This window comes from Phacochoerus africanus, chromosome 4 (genome assembly GCF_016906955.1).
Source record: "Phacochoerus africanus isolate WHEZ1 chromosome 4, ROS_Pafr_v1, whole genome shotgun sequence".
NCBI lineage: Eukaryota > Metazoa > Chordata > Mammalia > Artiodactyla > Suidae > Phacochoerus > Phacochoerus africanus.
Window position 1 is genome coordinate 16955843 of NC_062547.1, and position 21482 is coordinate 16977324.

The 21482-nt window shown below is 38.6% G+C and overlaps 1 protein-coding gene and 1 pseudogene across 3 annotated transcripts in view; one reads left to right on the top strand and one right to left on the bottom strand.

Annotated features, from left to right (window-relative positions):
• Positions 1-21482, bottom strand: part of CSTPP1 (centriolar satellite-associated tubulin polyglutamylase complex regulator 1) — a 200350-nt gene that overhangs the window by 65341 nt on the left and 113527 nt on the right. The gene's annotated exons all lie outside the window — the stretch shown is intronic.
• On the top strand, positions 6577-6675 carry LOC125126565 (uncharacterized; annotated as a pseudogene).

Sequence of the window (21482 nt, forward strand, 5' to 3'; positions counted from 1 at the left end):
TAGCTGTGGCCCATTTCTATATGGAAAGGAGAGCAGGACACTCAGAAAGAAAAGTTGGTGTACTACACAGTTAAAATTTGAAGAGTTCTCGCATGCATTAAACACAAACATAGGTATTTACATTTTGTATGTTGTATTATTATATGCTGTATTCTTACAATGAATTAAGGTGGAGAAAAGAAAACATTAAGAAAATCGTAAGGAAGAAAAAACACATTTACAGTACTGTACTGTGTTTACTGGTACCCCAACTTTACATAGTTTGTTTACAAGTGAATCGTCTGTCAGTACCTACATCAGTATTGTCTTATATGACACAAAATGGTGTAGATGTTATATGTATTACTAACACCAGACATCAAAAATGAAAAGATAATGTGAAAAATAAATTCATATTTATTTGTTTTTTGAAATTCATATTTATTTACGAGTATAATGATTCATGTACTGATAATGAAGAAGCAGCAATATGATGGCTCTATGGTAGCCCGGTATAGTTGGTACAATTGCTCTAGAGTAGCCTAGTCTATACGCAAATGAATGAATCATTATAATATTTTATGGCATTAATTATTATAGTCATACTCATAATAAAGTACTAGAAACATTACCGCATTAAAAAAAATGCTTACCTGTGATGATGGAGGATATAAAATTTCTCAAATTAGAGACAGAGGTATACTACATGGTAATGTAATTCTTTGAAAGCAAAGTTATCAAACAGTAAGAAAACTAGCACATTCTTTTTTTTTTTGCTATTTCTTTGGGCCGCTCCCGCGGCATATGGAGGTTCCCAGGCTAGGGGTCCAATCGGAGCTGTAGCCCCTGGCCTACGCCAGAGCCACAGCAACGCGGGATCCGAGCCGAGTCTGCAACCCACACCACAGCTCACGGCAACGCCGGATGGTTAACCCACTGAGCAAGGGCAGGGACCGCCCGAACCTGCAACCTCATGGTTCCTAGTCGGATTCGTTAACCACTGTGCCACTACAGGAACTCCTACACATTCTTAACTTTATATTAAATATCACTTATCTATGCCTATGTAAGGATAAGCTATCCACTTGGATACCAGTCTTGCACACAGTGTTCTATATGATGAATACTTAGTTGGTAATGATGACACAAAAACATCTGATACAGTTCCTATCATACAGTTAATAGATATTCACACAAAGACAACCATATACACACACAACAGATATATTTATTAACTGTATGGCATGCTGGTTCTTTACTCTTCATTAGGTGGAAGTACCATATCAAGGTCTTCACGTTGAATAGGCTGAGGAGGAGGAGGAGGGGTTGGTCTTCCTGTCTCAGAGGTAGCAGAGGAGGAGGAAGTGGAGGAGAGGCTGGAAGAGGCAGGTGCACTGGGTGTTACTTTACAGAAATACATTGCAATGTCTGTCCCACTTTTTTGTTTTTTCATTTTTCTAAAAATGTTTCTAAATGGTACTAATCCTTCTTTCACTGTTTGCTTTAGTTTCAGTGCTGGTATCATAGGAGGGTACATGACATAAAAGAAGTCAAAAGTGATCCTGAATAATTGGAACCCTTCTGCCAGACTGTCTAATGTCAATTTGTTTTCTGGCGCTGCCTCTTCTACTTCTTCTTTGTCTGGCATTGGTTTGGAAGCACTCATTTCCACCAAGTTATCTTTCATTAATTCCTTTGGTGTGGTGTTTATTAGCTCTTGAATTTCTTCAAGATCCAATCCATATCTTGAAACTCTTCACCACCAACTCCCAACTCCCACCCCCCCCCCCCTTTTTTTTTTGCCATATCCACAGTCTCTTTTATTAGCTCCTTGATTGGCTCTGTTGTAAATCCTGTGATGTCATGTACAACATCTGGACACAGTTTTCTCTCCAGCAGGAATTTATTGTTTCAGGCTTAATGGCTTTCATAGCTTTTTCTATAACTACAACAGCGTCTTCACTGGTATAATCCTCACAGACTTTCATGATGGTCTCTCTGTCTGGGTCCTCTTTCATGGTGTTGATAAGCCTTTCCAGGGAGTAGAGTGTGTGACGAACCTTAAAGGTCCCTATTATCCCCTGATCTAGATGCTGAAATAGAGGCATTACTTTCGGAGGCAAAGAGACCACTTTGATGCCTTCATTGCCTTCAGTGTTGCCTTCAGCGTCAAACTCATGAGGTTCTGGTGGTCAGCAACATTGACCAATATCAAAAGGACTTTAAGAGGTAGTCTCTTATTGGAAAGGTACTTCCTGATTTTAGGGACAAAACTTGATGAAACCAATCCAGAAAAAGGGCTCTCATTGTCCAGACCTTTTTGTTGTACAACCAAAAGACTGGTAGCTGGTGTTCATCTCTTCCCTTCAAGGTCTGGGATTTAGTAGCTTTATAGATAGATAAGGATAGTCCTGATCATACATCCAACTGCATTTGCAAAAAACAGTGGAGTTAGCCAATCTCTTCCTGCCTTAAATTCTGGTGCTCACTCCCCTTCCTTACTAATAAATGTCCTTTATGGCTTCCCCCCCCCCCAGGATAGGGCACTTTCATCTGCATTAAAAACCTGTATAAGCATATACCCTTTCTCCTCAAGACTTTTTGGCCACCTTCACAGCCATGTGGAAGTTCCCGGACTAGGGATCGAACCTGCACCATAGTGATATGAGCCACTGAAGTGATAATGTGGGATCCTTAACCTGCTCAGCAACAAGGGAACTCCCTCAATGATTTTCTTTATAGTGTCTGGGAACTTGTTTGGTGACTCTTGGTGGACAGAAGCTGCTTCTCTTGTTACCTTGGTATTTTTATTTTTTTAATTTTTTTATTTTATTTTATTTTTTTTTGTCTTTTTTTTTTTGCTATTTATTGGGCCGCTCCCGAGGCATATGGAGGTTCCCAGGCTAGGGGTCGAATCGGAGCTATAGCCACCAGCCTACGCCAGAGCCACAGCAACGCAGGATCCGAGCCGCGTCTGCGACCTACACCACAGCTCACGGCAACGCTGGATCGTTAACCCACTGAGCAAGGGCAGGGACCGAACCCGCAACCTCATGGTTCCTAGTCGGATTCGTTAACCACTGCGCCACGACGGGAACTCCTACCAAATCTCCTAAAATTATCAAACTGTCCTTTGCTGGCATCAAATTCTCCAGATTAGATCCTTCACTTTTGTTTTAAGTTGTCATATAACGATTTTGCTTTTTCTTGAATCATATTAGAGTCCAAGAGTATGTCTTTCTCTCTCTCTCTCTTTTTTTTTTTTTTTCTTTTTAGGACCACACCCGAGGCATATGGAGGTTCCAGGCTAGGGGTCAAATAGGAGCTATAGCTGCCGGCCTACACCACAGCCACAGCAGATCTGTGCCGTGTCTGCAACCTACATCACAGCTCAGGGCAACACTGGATCCCTAACCCACTGAGCAAGGCCAGGGATCAAACCTTCAACTTCGTGGTTCCATCGGATTCGTTTCCACTGCGCCATGACAGGAACTCCAGGTATGCCTTTCTTATGGCAATTCCATACCCACATAAAAGCTGCATTTTCAATGAGATAAAAAGCACAATATTCACTATTTCACAAGAGTGCAAGGTTTTTGCACCTGCTGACCTAGCTGCAGCGATGACTACAGATTTCCCTTTCTTCTTTCTTTATTTCTTTTTCCTTCCTCCCTCCCTCAATTCCTTCCTTCCTTCCTATAATCTTTACACTGGATTCACTTATCTTGAAATGGAGGGCAGTTGAAGCTGAAGACCTCAATCTATGGTACATATCAAGCAATTCAACGTTTTCTTGTCATGTCATGACTTTTCTCTGCTTCTTGGGAGCACTTCCAGCATCACTAGAGGCCCTTCCTATGGGTCCTGTTATTCATTTACAGTGTTGCACTAAACCTGATGAAAAATACGTGAGATCTACAAGAGATCACTTTTTACTGTGATATGCAGTATTGGAGATATGAACTGCCTATGTGGAGATGATTAGTGTCCACATTTTAAGTGGATACTCAGGATGCTTGAGTCCACTGCAACAGCAACGGAAGGTGGCTACAAAATTATTCCTGTAGTACAGTATGCACTACAGTTAATTTTATGCAGGTATGACTTAATAGTGCATCTTCACATCTCTTCACACTCTAGACTGTGAATGATACCATGTATAGTCTGTGTGTGTGTGTAAGTTCTTATAAATTTTAGCTTTATATAGTAGATCTGACTACTTGTATGGTAGTATGTGATAAAATAGACTACCATCTACTTTATTTTATACATTCATGATAAACCTAACTTTTTCTTGATTTTTGAGATATTTCTAGGCTGTACAGTCCATTTGTGAGTTTTTTCAAATTGTCACAAATCCCCCCCCAACTTTTTAACGTATTTATTGAAAAAAATCCTTGTATGAGTGGATCTGCACAGTTCAAACCCATGTGTTCAGGGACAACTATACTCTGAATGAGGCACTGCTAGATGCTGGGAACACAGGGCAAGCAAGACAGATAAATGCTCTTATGAAGCCAGGAGTCTGATGAGAAAGACAGGATTTAAGCAAATATATGTATAAAAAGTGCTAGGAAAAGAGCTTATAAGAAGCACATTAAACCTTATTTAAAAGTTCAAAAGGGAGTTCCTGTGGTGGTCCAGAGGTAACAAACCCAACTAGTATCCATGAGGACAGGGGTTTAATCCCTGGCCTTGCTCAGTGGGTTGAGGGTTGCAGTGAGCTGTGGTGTATGTCTCAGATGGCGCTCGGATCTGGCATTGCTGTGCTGTGTCGTAGGCCAGCAGCTGCAGCTCTGATTCGACCCCTAGCCTGGGAACCTCCATATGCCACAGGTACGGCCCTAAAAAGCAAAAAACAAATGTAAACTTCTTCAACCTAATGAAGAATATCCAGGAAAAACCTCATATTTAACTTCAAATATTGAAAAATTTCCTGTTAGGTTGGAAACAAAGCAGAATATTTGCTCTCACCACTTCTATTTAACATTGTAATGAGATCCCACTCTGTACAACAAAGAAAGAAAAAGAAAAATAACCCACCAAAACTGGAAAAGAAGAAGTAAAACTGTCTCTAATTTGCATATGACATGATTTTGCAGCAAGAAGAGTCTAAGGAATCTACCAAAAAAAAAAAAAAAAACCCCTATGAGAACCAATAAGTGAATTTAGAAAAGTCATAGGATATAAGGAATATACAAAAAGCAATTATATTTCTATGTTCTTGCAATGAAAAGTTAGTACAGAAAAGAAATTTTAAAAATAATAGTATTTAAACAGTAGCATAAAACATGAAATATTTAGAGGTAAATTTAATAAAATATGTAAGATCTGTATATTAAACACTGTAAAGTATTGATTAGAGAAATTAAAGAAGATCTAAAAAAATTTATGATGTTCATGGTTTGGAAGATTCAATATTGCAAAGATGACAACTCTCCCCAAATTGACCTATAAATTCTTCATATCTCAATCAAATTCTTATTGGGCTTTTTTGGTAGACTGAGAAGTGCATTCTAAAAGTTATATTTAAGTGCAAGAGACCTCTAATGACCAAAACAATTTTGCAAAAAACAAAAGTTGAAAGGCATACACTACCTTTCTATGAAGCTAAAGTAATTAAGACTAAAACTCAACAAATAGATCAGTGGAACAAAACAGAAAATCCAGAAATACACCCACACTTATATAGTCAACTGACTTCTTTTACAAAGGAACCAAAACAATTAAATGGGAAAAGTAAAGTCTTTCAAAGAATGGTGCTGGAACAAACAACTAGCTATCCACATGGGAAAAAAAATCCCCCAAACCCAACCTCAACTTCAAACCACACAGAAAAATTAATTCAAGATGGATTATAAACCTAAACATAAAAGCTAAATTTCTAATGCTTTTGGAAGAAAATGTAAGTAATATTGTTATAAACTTAGTACAACATAGTACTTTAGAGTGGACCCAGAAGGCACTAAATTATGGTTAAAAAAATTGATAAAATGGACTTTTAAAACTTCTGCTCAATAAAAGACTCTGCTAAGAAAATAAACAAGCCAGGGAGTTCCCGTTGTGGCGCAGTGGTTAACGAATCCGACTAGGAACCATGAGGTTGCGGGTTCGGTCCCTGCCCTTGCTCAGTGGGTTGACGATCCGGCGTTGCCGTGAGCTGTGGTGTAGGTCGCAGATGCGGCTCGGATCCTGCGTTGCTGTGGCTCTGGCGTAGGCCGGTGGCTACAGCTCCGATTCGACCCCTGGCCTGGGAACCTCCATATGCCGCGGGAGCGGCCCAAGAAATAGCAACAACAACAACAAAAAAAAAAAAAAAAAGAAAAAAAAGAAAATAAACAAGCCAAAGAATATTTGAAATATACATATCTGACTTGCAACCAGAGTATATAAAGAACTGCTGCTCAATGATTAAAACAAACAACCCGCTTGAAAATGGGTGAAAGATTCGATGAGGCATTTCACAAGGGGAATGGTCAACAAGCAACAGAAAAGTGTTCAACATCATTAGTCATCAGGAAAATGCAAATTAAAACCACAATGAGATACTAGAAAGTCTATTTCATACACATTAGAAAGGCTAAAATGAAAAAGACTGTGCTTGCTTTAGAAGTACATATATTAAAATTGGCACAATACAGAGATTGGTCCCTGTGCAAGGATAATTTGCAAATTTGTGAAGCAATCCATTTAAAAAAATAACCTTATTATTGTAATCATTTCACATATATACATATATCAAATCATCACACTGTACACCTTATATTTACACAATGTTGTATGACAATTATATGTCAAAGCTGGGGAAAAAAAGATTAACAATACCAAATGTTAGCAAGGGTGTGTAACCCCTGGAATTTTTAGACATTGCTGATAGGAATGTAAAACAGTACAACCAATTTGGAAAACAGTTTGTCAGCAATCCTACCCTTAGGTATTTTACCCAAGAGAAATAAAAACATATATCCATATCCACAAAATTCAGCCGCCTTTCACAATTAAAAATTCTGAACAAAATGGATATAGAGGAATGTACCTCAACAAACTAAAGGCTGTATATGACAGGTCCACTGTTAGTGTCATATTCTGTGGTGAAAGGTTGAAAGTTCTCCCTCTAAGATCAGGAACAAGATAACCACAGAATATTCTCACCATCTCTATTCAACATAGTACTGGAAGTTCTAGCCAGAGCAATTCGGTAAGAAAAAGAAATAAAAGACATCCAAATACGAAAGGAAGAAGTAAAACTGTCTCCGTTTGCAGATGATAAGATCTTATGTATAGAAAATCCTAGAAACTCCAATCTAATCCAAAAAACCGTTAGAGCTAAAAAAAAAAATCAATCCAGTAAAGTTGCAGGACACAAAATCAACATACAAAAATCAGTTGCATTTTTATTTTTTTAAATTTTATTATTATTATTTTTTGTCTTGCTATTTCTTGGGCCTCTCCTGCGGCATATGGAGGTTCCCAGGCTAGGGGTCTAATCGGAGCTGTAGCCGCCGGCCTACGCCAGAGCCACAGCAACGCAGGATCCGAGCCGCATCTGCGACCTACGCCGGCCTACGCCAGAGCCACAGCTCACGGCAACGCCGGATCGTCAACCCACTGAGCAAGGGCAGGGACCGAACCCGCAACCTCATGGTTCCTAGTCGGATTCGCTAACCACTGCGCCACGACGGGAACTCCAGGAATAAATCTAATCAAAGAGGTGAAAGATCTGTACATGGAAAACTGTAACACTTTGATGAAAGAAACTTAAGACACAAACAAATGCAAAGATAACCATGTTCACCAACTGGAAGAATTAATAATGTTAAAATGTTCGTATTACTCAAAGTCATACATAGAGTCAATGTATCAAAACTACAATGGCATTTTTCAAAGAAGTAGAAAAAACAATCCTAAAATTTATATGAAACCATAAAACACCCTGAAGAGCTAAAGCAATCTTGAGAAATCAAAACAAAGTAGGAGGCATCACATTTCCTGATCACAAACTATATTACAAATCTGAAGTAATCAAAATAGTATGGTAATGCCATAATAACAGACATGTAGAGCAATGGAACAAAATCAGGAGCCAGAAGTAAACACACACATATATGGTTAATTAATATTTGACAAGAAAGTCAAGAAAGAATAGTCTCTTCAATAAAGAGTGCTGGGAAAACTGGACACCCACATGCAAAATAACGAAACTGGACCCCTATTTTACACCATGCAGAAGAAAATTAACTCAAAATGGGTCAAAGACTAATGTAAGATCTGAAACTATAAAACATCTAGAAGAAGGTATAAGGGGAAAGTTCCTTGATTTTGGTCTGGGTGACAAATTTTTGGATATATGACACCAAAAGCACAAGCAACAAAAGCAGAAATAAACAAGAGGGACTACATCAAACTAAAAATCTTCTGCACAGCAAAAGAAACAATAAAATGAAAAAATAGCCTACAGAGTGGGAGAAATATTTGTGAATCACAGATCTGACAAGGGGTTAATATTCAATATATATAGGGAACTCATACAATTCAATAGCAAAAAAACCCAAATAATCCAATTAAAAAATGGACAGAAGACCCAGAAAGATATTTTTCCAAAAAAGACATACAAATGGCCAACAGACAGATGAAAAGATATACAACATCACTAACCATCAGGGAAATGCAACTAAAACCCACAATGAGATATCATCTCACTCCTGTCAGAATTACTATCATCAAAAAGACAACAAATAACAAGTGCGGGCAAAGATGTGGAGAAAAGGGAACCCTTGTGCACTGTTGGTGGGACTATACATTTGGTGCAACCACCGTGGAAAACAGTGGGGAGGTTCCTCAAAATATTAAAAATGGAACTAGCATATGATCCATCAATTTCACTTCTGGGTATTTACCTGAAAAAAACAAAAGTACTAATTAAAGAAACATATATACATACTAACATTCACCACAGCATTATTTACAATAGCCAAATATGGAAGCAACCCAAGTGTCTATTGACAGATGAATGGATAAAGAAGGAGTGATATAGATATATAATGGGATATTATGCAGCCATAAAAAAGAAATCTTGCCATTTGCAAGATTTCTACAGGGTATTATGCTAAGTGACATAAGTTAGAAAGAGAAAGAAAATACTATATGATCTCACTTACATGTGGAATCTAAAAAAAAAAAAAATAGCAAACAAAACAAAATGAAAGCAGTCTCACAGACACAGAGAACAAATAGCCTTATAGACACAGAAGCCGGGAAGGTGGGGGGACAAAATAGGTGAAGTGGATTAAGAGGTATAAACCTCTAGTTATAAAATAAATAAGTCACAAGGATACAACATATAGCATAAGGAATATGGTTGATAATATTGTAATAACTTTGTATGGGGTCAGATGATTACTAGACTAATCATGGTGCTTACTTCATAATGTATGCAAATGTCAAATCACTACATAGTACATCTGAAAATAACACAATATTGTACATCAGCTTTATTTAAAAAAAAAAAAGACTAGTGGGGAGTTAAGGATCTGGTGTTGTTACTGTGGCTTGGGTTGCTCCTGTGGTATGGGTTTGATCCCAGGCCCAGGAACTTCCACATGCCATGGGCATGGCCAAAAAAAAAAAAAAAAAAAGACTTGTATGGAAAAGAATGTGGAGAAATTGCAACACTCATGCATTACTGGTGGGAATGCAAAATGGTGCAGTCACTTTGGCAGGCAGGCAGACAGTTCCTCAAAAAGTTAAACATAGAATTACCATATGAACCAGCATCTACTCCTAAGTATATACCCAAGAGAAATGAAAACATATGTCCACACAAAAACTTCTACATAAATGTTCATAGCAGTATTAGTCATAATAGCCAAAAAGTAGAAACAATCTAAGTGTCTATCATTTAGATGAGTAGGTAAATAACCATTGTGTAGAGATACGATGAAGTATTATTTGGCCATAAAAGAGAAAAAGGTACGGCTGTGACACATGCTACATGGATGAATACTGAAAACATTATTCTAAGTGAAAGAAACCAGACGCAGAAGCCCACGTATTATATGATTCCATCTATATGAAATATCCAGAATAGGAAAATCCATAGAGATAGAAAGTAGACAAGTGGTGGCCTAGGGCTCTGAGTGGGTGGATGAATGGTGAAAGGGTGGGGGTAAGTAATTAGTAATTAGAGTTACTGCTGAGTATAGGTTTTCTTTGGGATGGGGAGTGGGTGACGAAAATGTTCTAAAATTGATTGTGGTGATGGTTGCGCAACTCTGTGAATATATTAGGAAACACTGAATGAGCTTTAAGTGAATTGTATGGCATGTGAATCCAGCTGTTATTTGAAAAATTTTAAGAACCATTTATATAATCCTTTTCGGTGAATTTTCTGTTCGTTTCCTTCATTCAACTTTCCACTGAGTTTTCCGTATTTTTATTATTTATTAGTTTATTATTTTTTAGTTTTTATTATTTTTATTATTAATTTTTAGGAACTCTATGTAAGGAAAATTAGTCCTTCACCTGTGACATAAGTTGCAAATATTTCTCCTTCTTTGCAGTTAATCTTTTACCCTTATTTATATAAATTTTTTTGTCAAGCAGATTTTTCTTTCTTTTTTTTTTGTCTTTTGTCTTGTTGTTGTTGTTGTTGTTGTTGCTATTTCTTGGGCCGCTCCCGCGGCATATGGAGGTTCCCAGGCTAGGGGTCAAATCGGAGCTGTAGCCACCTGCCTACGCCAGAGCCACAGCAACTCGGGATCGGAGCCGCGTCTGTGACCTACACCACAGCTCACAGCAACGCTGGATCGTTAACCCACTGAGCAAGGGCAGGGACCGAACCCGCAACCTCATGGTTCCTAGTCGGATTCGTTAACCACTGCGCCACGACGGGAACTCAAGTCAAGCAGATTTTTCATCCTTTTCATCCAATGAAATATGTCAATCTTTTCTTTAATGGCTTTGATTTTTTTTGTCACATTTAGAAAGGCTTTTCTTTCCCTTAAACTATAAAAAAATTTTCCTGTGGTTACTCTGAGTATGTTCACGGTTTCATTGTTTTACACTGAAATTTTTGACCTACGTCATTTATTTCCATGTAAGGTGTGAGGAAGGAATCCAACTTTATTTTTTAAAAGATGGCTATCAGTTGTGCTCATTGATTTAAAATGTCCTCCCTCCACCAACATAGGTTAACTCCATTTTCGTATGTGGGTCAGTGTCTGGGCTTCTCATTCTGGTCCACTGATTTTTACCTATTTATTCATGTGCTAGTAAAGAATGTTTGTATGGCATGGGGATGAAGAGCATGTACACTGGAGGCGGAGTACCTGAGTTTAAATTCAGCCTCTGCCACTTATTAACCCTGAGTTTGAGCAAGTTAATCTCAATGGGCTGCTGTAAGGATTAACTGAATTATTATATCTAAAGTGCTTAAAACAGTGCCTGGTACACAGTAAGTGTTTTGGGTTAGTTATTGTTAGTAGAATTATTATAGCCTTGTAATAATTTCTAATATCCATAGAGCTAGACCTCTCTCAGGATATTCCTAGTTATTTTAGTCTATTTAGTTTTTCTTAAAAGCTTTACAATCAGCATGTCTCACAAAACATAAGCAAACAAACAAAATTAAATCCTCTTGGTATTTTTTTCTAAGATCATGGTAATTATAAATTAAATTAGGGAGCACTGACAGCTTTATGATTTTTAGTCTTCCTTTCTAAGAAGAAAGTATGCCTTTCCATATGCCCAAGTCTTCTTTAGTGTTTTTCAGTAGTGTTTAAGGCTTTCTTCATACAGCTCTTGCATATTCTTGTAAGGTTTATTCCTAGGTATTTTACCTTATTTTGCTATGAAAAGGGACTTTCTGAAGTTCCCGTTGTGGCTCAGAGGGTTATGAACCTGACTAGTATACATGAGGATGCAGATTCGATCCATGGCCTCACTCAGTGGGTTAAAAGATCCGGCATTGCCATGAGCTGTGGTGTAGGTCGCAGATGTGGCTCTGATCTGGCGTTGCTGGTTGCTGTGGTCGTGGTGTAGGCTGGCAGTTATAGCTCTGACTCGACCCCTAGCCTGGGAACTTTCATATGCTGCAAGAAAGGCCCTAAAAGAAAAAAAAAAAAAGGAAAGAAAAGAAAGGAAAGAAAAGGGACTTTTTTTCTTGCTTGAATATATAAAGGTTATTATTATTGTTATTTTTGGCCACTCCCACAGCATGTGGAAGCTCCTGGGCCAGAGATTGAACCTGTGCCACAGCAGTGACAACACTGAATCATTAACCACTAGGCACCCAGGGAACTCCTAAAGGCTATTTTATTATTTTAAAGTAAATTATTAGTTTTAGTAGTTTTTGTCCAACCACCTTGCTGAATTTTCATAATGCTTATAATAGATTTCAGTTTGATTGCCTTGGGCTTTCCAGGTAAGTAAATAATCATATGACCCTCAAATAATGTAATTTTTCCTATTCAAAAATTTTTCTCTCTCATTTTTTTCCCCTAATAGTATTGACTGGTATCTTCAGAGAAGATAGCAATAATGATAGCAAACAATAGTGAACCTTTTTTTTTATAGTTATATCTAGAACTTCTATCTCATATTTCCTCCTTCTGAGAGATGAATGTAACATGAAGGCAAACCAAAGGTTTAAAATGTATTAATTTACTTATTTAGGGCTGAACCTGTGGCATATGGAGGTTCCCAGGCTGGGGGTCGAATTGGAGCTGTAGCTGCTGGCCTATGCCACAGCCATAGCAACGCCAGATCCAAGCCACATCTGCGACCTGCAACACAGCTCACAGCAATGCCGGATCCTTAACCCACTGAGCGAGGTCAGAGATCTATCCTGCATCCTCATGGATACTAGTCATGTTTGTTTCTGCTGAGCCACAACGATGGAAACTCCAAGATTTAAAGTTTAAAAAGAATTTCAGATCTATATGAAGATATATATGAGATGTAGGAGAAACAGAAATGAGGAAAAGTTTCTATGTTAAAAAACAACAGATTATACATTAGTTAGCTCAATGTCTGCTACAAACAACGTATAAAAAATATTAGACAAAGGAGAGAGGCCTCAGGAGAAATCAAAGCCACTGGCATCTTGATTTGGACTCCTAGCCTCCAGACTGTGAGAACGTAAATTTCTATTGTTTAAGCCAAGAAAAATACTATAAACAATTAGCGAATATACTAATCGTGAGTACTGTCAGTAGGGGGTTTAAAGTAGTTATTTTTCTCGTCATTATATTTTGCTGTACTACTACATTTCTATAATAAGCAAGTATTTCTTTAGTGATTAGAAAAACATAAACAGGAAAAAATGAATTAATCAAGCACACTGCTTTTTGGCTGAATGTGACTTGGAACTTAAGTCTTGATGTTTGAAATCCCTGTCGCACTGTTCTCTTGACTTAGGCCAGTTTTATGACCTACATCAAGAATGCTTTATCTACTTCCATCTGGCTAGGTAGTCTACAGTGTAATCCCACAGTGAAGTCACTTCTCTTCTGCATTTCTTTTATCTGAATCCAGATGTTCTCCAACATGCTCCCACCCTCAGATTTGTGTCTATATTTGTATCTGTGCAGCTATAGATTTTTTTGAGACCAAACTGCTTTGCTTCTCTTAAGTCTCTTAAACATATTTCTTTCTTGTTGCCCATGATTCTCCCCACAAGATCTCTGACTGATCCACGGGAGGAAGTATCCCACAAGCAAATCTGCTCTTCCGTACTCCTGAGCATTAACTCTCCATGAGCAAGAATTTTCTAGTTTTTCAACCTTGGGATGTCTCCTAAAACACTCTAAGGAAACCCTTCCCTAGCCAAGATGATGACTTTTAGAAATACAGCATTCTTGGAGGAAGTCCAGAAACCATACTGATTGGCTTTATTACAAATTCATACACACTAACATCAACTGGATGGCTACTGGGCAGTCCTTTCGGTCATCTCCTTTTAACTTTGTACTGCATTCCTTACAACAGCTGCCCTAGACAGTTTCCATTCTCAAATTTCCAAACTAACCCTTTGCCCCAAGCCCCAACTCTAAGCAGATAACCTATTCTATTGAGAAGATCGAAGCCATCTGATTTTTTAATCCTTCAATTTCCTTCCTCTAAACCTTCATATTTCTGTCTTCACTTATCCTCACCTCTTCCTTCCCTCTCTCAAAGAAAGAAAGCTTCTCTCTCTCTCTCTCTCTCTTTTATGCTTTTTAGGGCTGCACCCGCGGCATGTGGAGGTTCCCAGGCTTGGGGTCAAATCGGAGTTACAGCTGCCAGCCTACGCCAAAGATGCAGAAATGCCAGATGTGAGCCACATCTGTGACCTACACCACAGCTCACAGCTACACTGGATCCTTAACCCACCGAGAGAGGCCAGGGATCGAACCCGCATCCTCATGGTTCCTAGTCGGATTCGTTTCTGCCACGCCACGACGGGAACTCTGTCTTTCCTTTCTCTTGAGTCCACATTCTCTCAGTTTCTCTGGAATCTCGCTCTGTTGACTATCACCCTAATACTTTTTCTAATTATAGTTTATTTACATTGTTCTGTCAATTTACACTTGCATTTTACCTTTAATCTTTAACCTTGCCTTCTCCTAATATTAAGTCCTTGCTATGTATTCACATATCCCTTAATCTAAAAAAAACCTTTCATAGTCTACTTACTAAAGCTACTTTCTTCTCCCTTTGTTTTTCAAAACTAAATTTCTCAGAAGAGTGTGCTTTATTCATTACCTCCTCTTTCTCACCACCCCTTCATCCATCAGTAACCCCTTCCATGTTGCTTCCATTACTCAACTAAAAATGTTCTCTTGAAACTTATGATCTTCTACTCATCAAAGATTCAAAGGACATTTTCTTAGTTGTCTACCTGTGACAACTGATGCTGTTGCCTATCCTTTTCTTGAAACGCTCCTCCTTTAACTTCTGTAATGGCCTATTATGTTATTTTTCTTTCTATATTCTGACTGTTCTTCCCTGATTCTTTTTCCTTCTCTCACTCTTTAAACAGAAGCATTCCCCAAAGTTCTGCCTTATCCTCTCTCTCACTACATTATCATTCCTTGGTGATCTCATCCATTCACGTGGCTTAATTTCTGACTATATTTCCACTTTCAGCCCATTTATCAGTCTTGAATCCCTTCTGGAGAAATCCATTTGAAAGGTTCATTGGCTTTTCAAACTCAATTGATTCCAAACCAAGCTACAGTAGCAACTCTTTCAACCAGCTCCACTTAAATTCACTGTGTCTTCTGTTGTTCACTTTTCATTTTTTAATAAAATGCTTATGCTGCTATTTCTTGATTTTTAAATTTTAGATATTATCTTTGGACTCAGTTAAAGATGACAGATTATCTTTTTTACCACCCACTCACATTTCCCATCCATCTTTCTAATATAGAAATAGTACCAATTTTAGCTTAAAATATTCAGTATTTATAGTTTTATACTACATAAATATTCACAGCCAACCCACAAAGTATATTGTTATTATATTTTCTTTCTTATACAACTTTGTTTTTCTTGGAATTACCTCTCTCTTGGCTTGCTTGGAGTTTCCAAGTATTAATCTCTAATTCTCTAACTGAATGTAATTGACCACAACAGTTTTATTGATTCTATTTTTAAATTTTCTTGAAGACATTCTTCCTGGAGCTTTGTGCCACTGCAGTCTGTCTGAACTGCCTGCTTTCTAGTGCTCCTGCAGAAATGGTTGTCCTGGGACTATCCGTCATTATCATCCTAAGAACACTCTTTACTTCTTGCCCGTGTTGGAGCCCTTGTTTCTGGGTCCCATAATTTCATCTTTAAGATTTAGTCCAATTTTGGGGGTGAAACGTATCCTCCAGTAGTTCTGTCAGAAAAGCTACATGGGAGTTAAAATTTATAAGCTCTTGCTTTTCTAAAAATCTATATAGATTTTATAGAAAAATCACATACAGAAAAATCTGTATATGATTTTCTAAAAATCTCATAGTTGATTAATAGTTTGGTTTGGTACAAAATTCTAGGTTGGAAATAACTTTCCCTTAGAATTCTGAAACATTGCTCCATTGCTGTACTGATTTTTAGCTTCCAGTGTTGCTGTTAAGAAAGCCTGATGGCATCCTAACTCCTTTATTCTCTCTTTCTGGAAGTCCAGTTTTTCAGACGTTATATTTCTGGACTAGGCCTCTAATTTTCTTATATTTTTCTCTTATTTACTATTTCTTTAACTCTTCTGGACAATTTCCCCAACTTTACCTTTTTTTTCACCTTGTAAATTTTATTTATTAACTTTTTTATTTTTATTTTTTCACTGTACAGCATGGGGACCAAGTTACACATACATGTATACATACTTTTTCCTCCCAATGTTGTGTTGTGATATAACTATCTAGACATAGTTCTCAATGCTACACAGCAATATCTCATTGTAAATCCATTCAAAGAGCAATAGTTTGCATCCGTTAACCCCAAACTCCCAATCCCCCCCACTCCCTCCCTCTCCCCCCAGGCAGCCGAAATTCTATTCTCCAAGTCTATTATTTTCTTTTCTGTGGAAATGTTCATTTGTGCTGTATATTAGATTCCAGTTATAAGTGATATCATACAGTATTTGTCTTTGTCTTTCTGACTTATTTCACTCAGTATGAGAGTCTCTAGTTCCATCCATGTTGCTGCAAATGGCATTATGTCATTCTTTTTTATGGCTGAGTAGTATTCCATTGTGTATATATACCACATCTTCCTAATCCAATCATCTGTCGATGGACATTCGGGTTGTTTCCATGTCTTGGCTATTGTGAATAGTGCTGCAATGAACATGTGGGTGCATGTGTCTTTTTTAAGGAAAGTTTTGTCCCAACTTTACCTTTTAGCCCTTCTGTTTGTTTTTTTTTTGTCTTTTTGCTATTTCTTTGGGCCACTCCCACAGGATATGGAGGTACCCAGGCTAGGGGTCAAATCGGAGCTGTAGCCGCTGGCCTACGCCAGAGCCACAGCAACTCGGGATCTGAGCCGCGTCTGCAACCTACACCACAGCTCACAGCAACGCCGGATGGTTAACCCACTGAGCAAGGGCAGGGACCAAACCCGCAACCTCATGGTTCCTAGTCGGATTCGTTAACCACTGCGCCACAACAGGAACTCCCCCTTCTTTTTAACTTTAATTTATGCTACTATATTTTTAATTTCCAAGAACTCTTTTTTTCTTTATACACACACAAACACACACATGTATGGCAGGCTAGTCTTATTTAATGGATACAATATCATCTCTTTTTTCCATGAGGATATTAATGATGGCTTTCTTTTTTTTTTATTTTTTATTTTCCCACTGTACAGCAGGTTATCCTTACATGTATACATTACAATTACATTTTTTCCCCCAGCCTTTCTTCTGTTGCAACATGAGTATCTAGACAAAGTTCTCAATGCTATTCAGCAGGATCTCCTTGTAAATCTATTCTAAGTTGTGTCTGATAAGCCCAAGCTCCCCATCCCTCCCACTCCCTCCCCCTCCCATCAGGCAGCCACAAGTCTCTTCTCCAAGTCCATGATTTTCTTTTCTAAGGAGATGTTCATTTGTGCTGGATATTAGATTCCAGTTATAAGTGATATCATATGGTATTTGTCTTTGTCTTTCTGGCTCATTTCACTCAGTATGAGATTCTCTAGCTCCACCCATGTTGCTGCAAATGGCATTATGTCATTCTTTTTTATGGCTGAGTAGTATTCCATTGTGTATATATACCACATCTTCCGAATCCAATCATCTGTTGATGGACATTTGGGTTGTTTCCATGTCCTGGCTATTGTGAATAGTGCTGCAATGAACAGGCGGGTGCACGTGTCTCTTTTAAGTAGAGTTTTTTCCGGATAGATGCCCAAGAGTGGGATTGCGGGGTCATATGGAAGTTCTATGTATAGATTTCTAAGGTATCTCCAAACTGTTCTCCATAGTGGCTGTGCCAGTTTACATTCCCACCAACAGTGTAGGAGGGTTCCCTTTTCCCCACACCCCCTCCAGCACTTGTTATTTGTGGATTTATTAATGATGGCCATTCTGACTGGTGTGAGGTGATATCTCATGGTAGTTTTGATTTGCATTTCTCTTATAACCAGCGATGTTGAGCATTTTTTTCATGTGTTTGTTGGCCATCTGTATAAATGATGGCTTTCTTAAAGTTTTCTTCTGCTCCTTGTATTGCCACTGCTTCATCTGAATCCCACCCTCCCCTGCCCTGTTTGTTTGGTCTCAATTTCTGGCTATCATGTTAAAGACTTCCTCCAAATGCCTGGTGATCCTTGAATATGAGATGTAAAAAAGCTGGTTTTCTGAATGGATGGAGCTTGTTGAAATTGAGCTTTACTGTAGAATAAACAGGTTAAAACCTGGCCATTTCACAGTGGAACTCCTAAATGTCAGATCTGTAGGGACATTTTCTGGGGCTTCTTCAGTTGCTCCAGAAGATATTCCAGACACTAGGTATCTGTTTGGCAGCGAGCATTCTGAGAGCTAAGCAAGGGAAGGGAGGGGAATGAGGTATCAACATACACCACATAGATACTGGCTTATTCTGCTTGCTTTCATGAGGCCATCTTACCTCTGCTCTGAACTTGTATTCTTTTTTAAAATTTTTGGTCATGCCCAAAGCATGTGGAAGTTCCTGGGCCAGGGATTGAACCCGTGCTACAGCAGTGACCTGAGCCAAAGCAGTGACAATGCTGGATCCTTACCTTGCTGTATCACCCAGGAATTCCTGAACTTGGTATTCCTGAGCTGAAAATTCCTTCGGTTTAGTTTCTCTAACCTTCTCCTGGGTTAAGGGGAGTGACCTTGATGCTTACCATGAAGAAGAGGATCTGGGGATCTAACTGCTCCTTATAGAGACTTTCAACAAATCCTCCTATTTTCAGCTCTCCTCACACCCTGCATTTCAGAATACCTGACACCTTCAATTCCTGAACAATTCTACACTTCCGTGGCACAAACTGATACCTTTCTCTTATGTAAGTTAGTCATCAGCTTTCTACGCTAAATCAGTTCCTACTTATGCACCTGGTATCCACCTTCTAAAATTTAGTTGACACCTACCATTTACTGTCATCTCTTCTCTCCTTCTCTTTGTCCTTTTGGCTTTATATCTATCCCCCCTCCCTTATTATAAATTTAGTGTGTTCTATGTACAGAGTGCAAATAAAGACACGTATTTGACCTGACACTGTCTACCGGTGGTCTCTAACTGTTTATTTACATGTCCATTTTCTCTCCAACTAGACTATGAGCTCCCCCTATCCTTTTAGTTCCAGGACCTAGAATAATATCTGGCACAGAGGACACACTCAACAAACACTGCTGAGTGAATGAATAGATGAATGAATGTGTTCTCTGCATACCTTTCATCACCTGGCACAGTGCTTTGAACATTGAAAGTACTTAAAAGTACATGAATTCAAATAGAAAAGCTTTATAGTTGACATTTTGTATTTAAAATTTCAATTATATGGTTTTCTGAAAGACTTGTTTTGCATGGTAAGTGTAGGTTACATGGCCATAGTATTTAGGGCGTGTACTATACATTTAATGCAATCACGTTAACCATGTAACCACTAAAAGCAAATCCTCACTGAGTTATTTGAAAAGTCTCAAATCTAATATCTTTTTTTTTTCTTGCCTTAACCAGCTACCAATCTTCTAAAAAACAAAGGGCATTTTTCTTTTCTTTTCCTTCTTTTTTTTTTTGCTTTTTAGGGCTGTATTTGTGGCATATCGAAGTCCCCAGGCTAGGGACAGAATCAGAGCTACAGCTGCCAGCCAACACTACAGCCACAGCAACACGGAAGCTAAGCCACATCTACAACCTACACCATCGCTCATGGCAATGCTGAATCTTAACCCACTGAGTGAGGCTAGGGATCGAACCTGTGTTCTCATGGATACTAGTTGGGTTCATTAATGCTGAGCCACGGTGGGAACTCCTCTTTTTAAAAAACAAACATTTGTTTTTGTTTTGGCTCCATTCTTCATGCCCTACTTTTTGATTTTTAATAGAATAAAGGTGTAAGAACATACTGATCACAAATAAAAAGCCTATACAAAAAGCCACTGATTGAATTGAGATATGGATCAAGATGACAGGATTATAGAACATGTACTGGGGTCCTCCATCCTTAATACACTAAAATAATGCAATGTTCATAGCAGTCACGGTTTTTATATCACTTTAGAGTAAATATTCAGAGTAACTATCATCCTTCCTTCCTCTTTCCTTCCTTCCTTCCTCTTTTTTCATTTTTTTAGGGCTGTACCCACAGCATATGGAAATTCCCAGGCTAGGGGTTTAATCGGAGCTATAGCAGATGCCCTATGTCTCAGCCACAGCATTGCAGGATCCAAGCTGTTTCTGCGACCTACACCGCAGCTCATGGCAATGCCGGATCCTTAACCTACTGAGCGAGGCCAAGGATCATACCTGCATTCTCATGGATGCTAGTGGGGTTTGTGACCACTGAGCCACACCAGGAACTCCAGAATAACTACTTTTCTAGGATCTCCTTTTTAAAATGCTCAAGTATACTAAAATATAATTTTTAGTGTATCAAAATAAAGCTATCTTAAGGAATAAACTTGGCAATCAAGCAAATTTCTCTACCACAAATTGTATTTGCTTATGACTCTACATAAGCTGGTTTCCTTACTTTCTTTTCAAGCTCCAGTATTGTCGCTTCAGAGTTCAAGCTGCCTAAAGTGTCCTTTTCTCTCCTCCTTGTCAAATTCTATCCATCTTTCAAGGTCCAACCTGAGCCTCCTCTCTTCAATGAAAACTTCTATGTGACCTCTCCTCTTCCTGGTAGCCTTTATAACCTGTCACCTGACTACACTCTAAACTTTATCACCCTTTAGTTGTCTTCCCGGCTGGAATGTAGACATCTTGGTGGCCAGGCCATAACCTTCTTTCGTATTCCTCATAACTCCTAGTACCACTTTGGACCCGTTGCCAGCCACAGCCATAGTAGCCACAGCAACATGGGATCTGAGCCTCATCTGCAACCTGCACCACAGCTCACGGCAAGGACAGATCCTTAACCCGCTGAGCGAGGCTAGGGACTGAACTACATCCTCATGGATACCAGGTGGGTTGGCAACCTGCTGAGCCATAATGGGAACTCCCCCAAATAATTTTATTTTTATTGTGAGTATAAAAATGTTACATGGCCATTATAAAAAACTCAAACTATATAAAAAAGTGTGAAAAAAAGTAAAATCCCAGCATTGAGAAAAAATCACTACTAATATTTTGGTAAATCTCTAAGCATCTAATAGGTGTATAAATACATATAGACATAAAAATATATAATTTTATATAAATGGGGGAGTTCCCTTTGTGGCTCAGCAGAAATGACCCCAACTAGTATCCACAAGGATGTGGGTTTGATTCCTGGCCTTGCTTGGTGCATTAAGGATCCAGCGTTGCCATGAGCTGTGGTGTAGGCTGCAGACATGGCTCAGA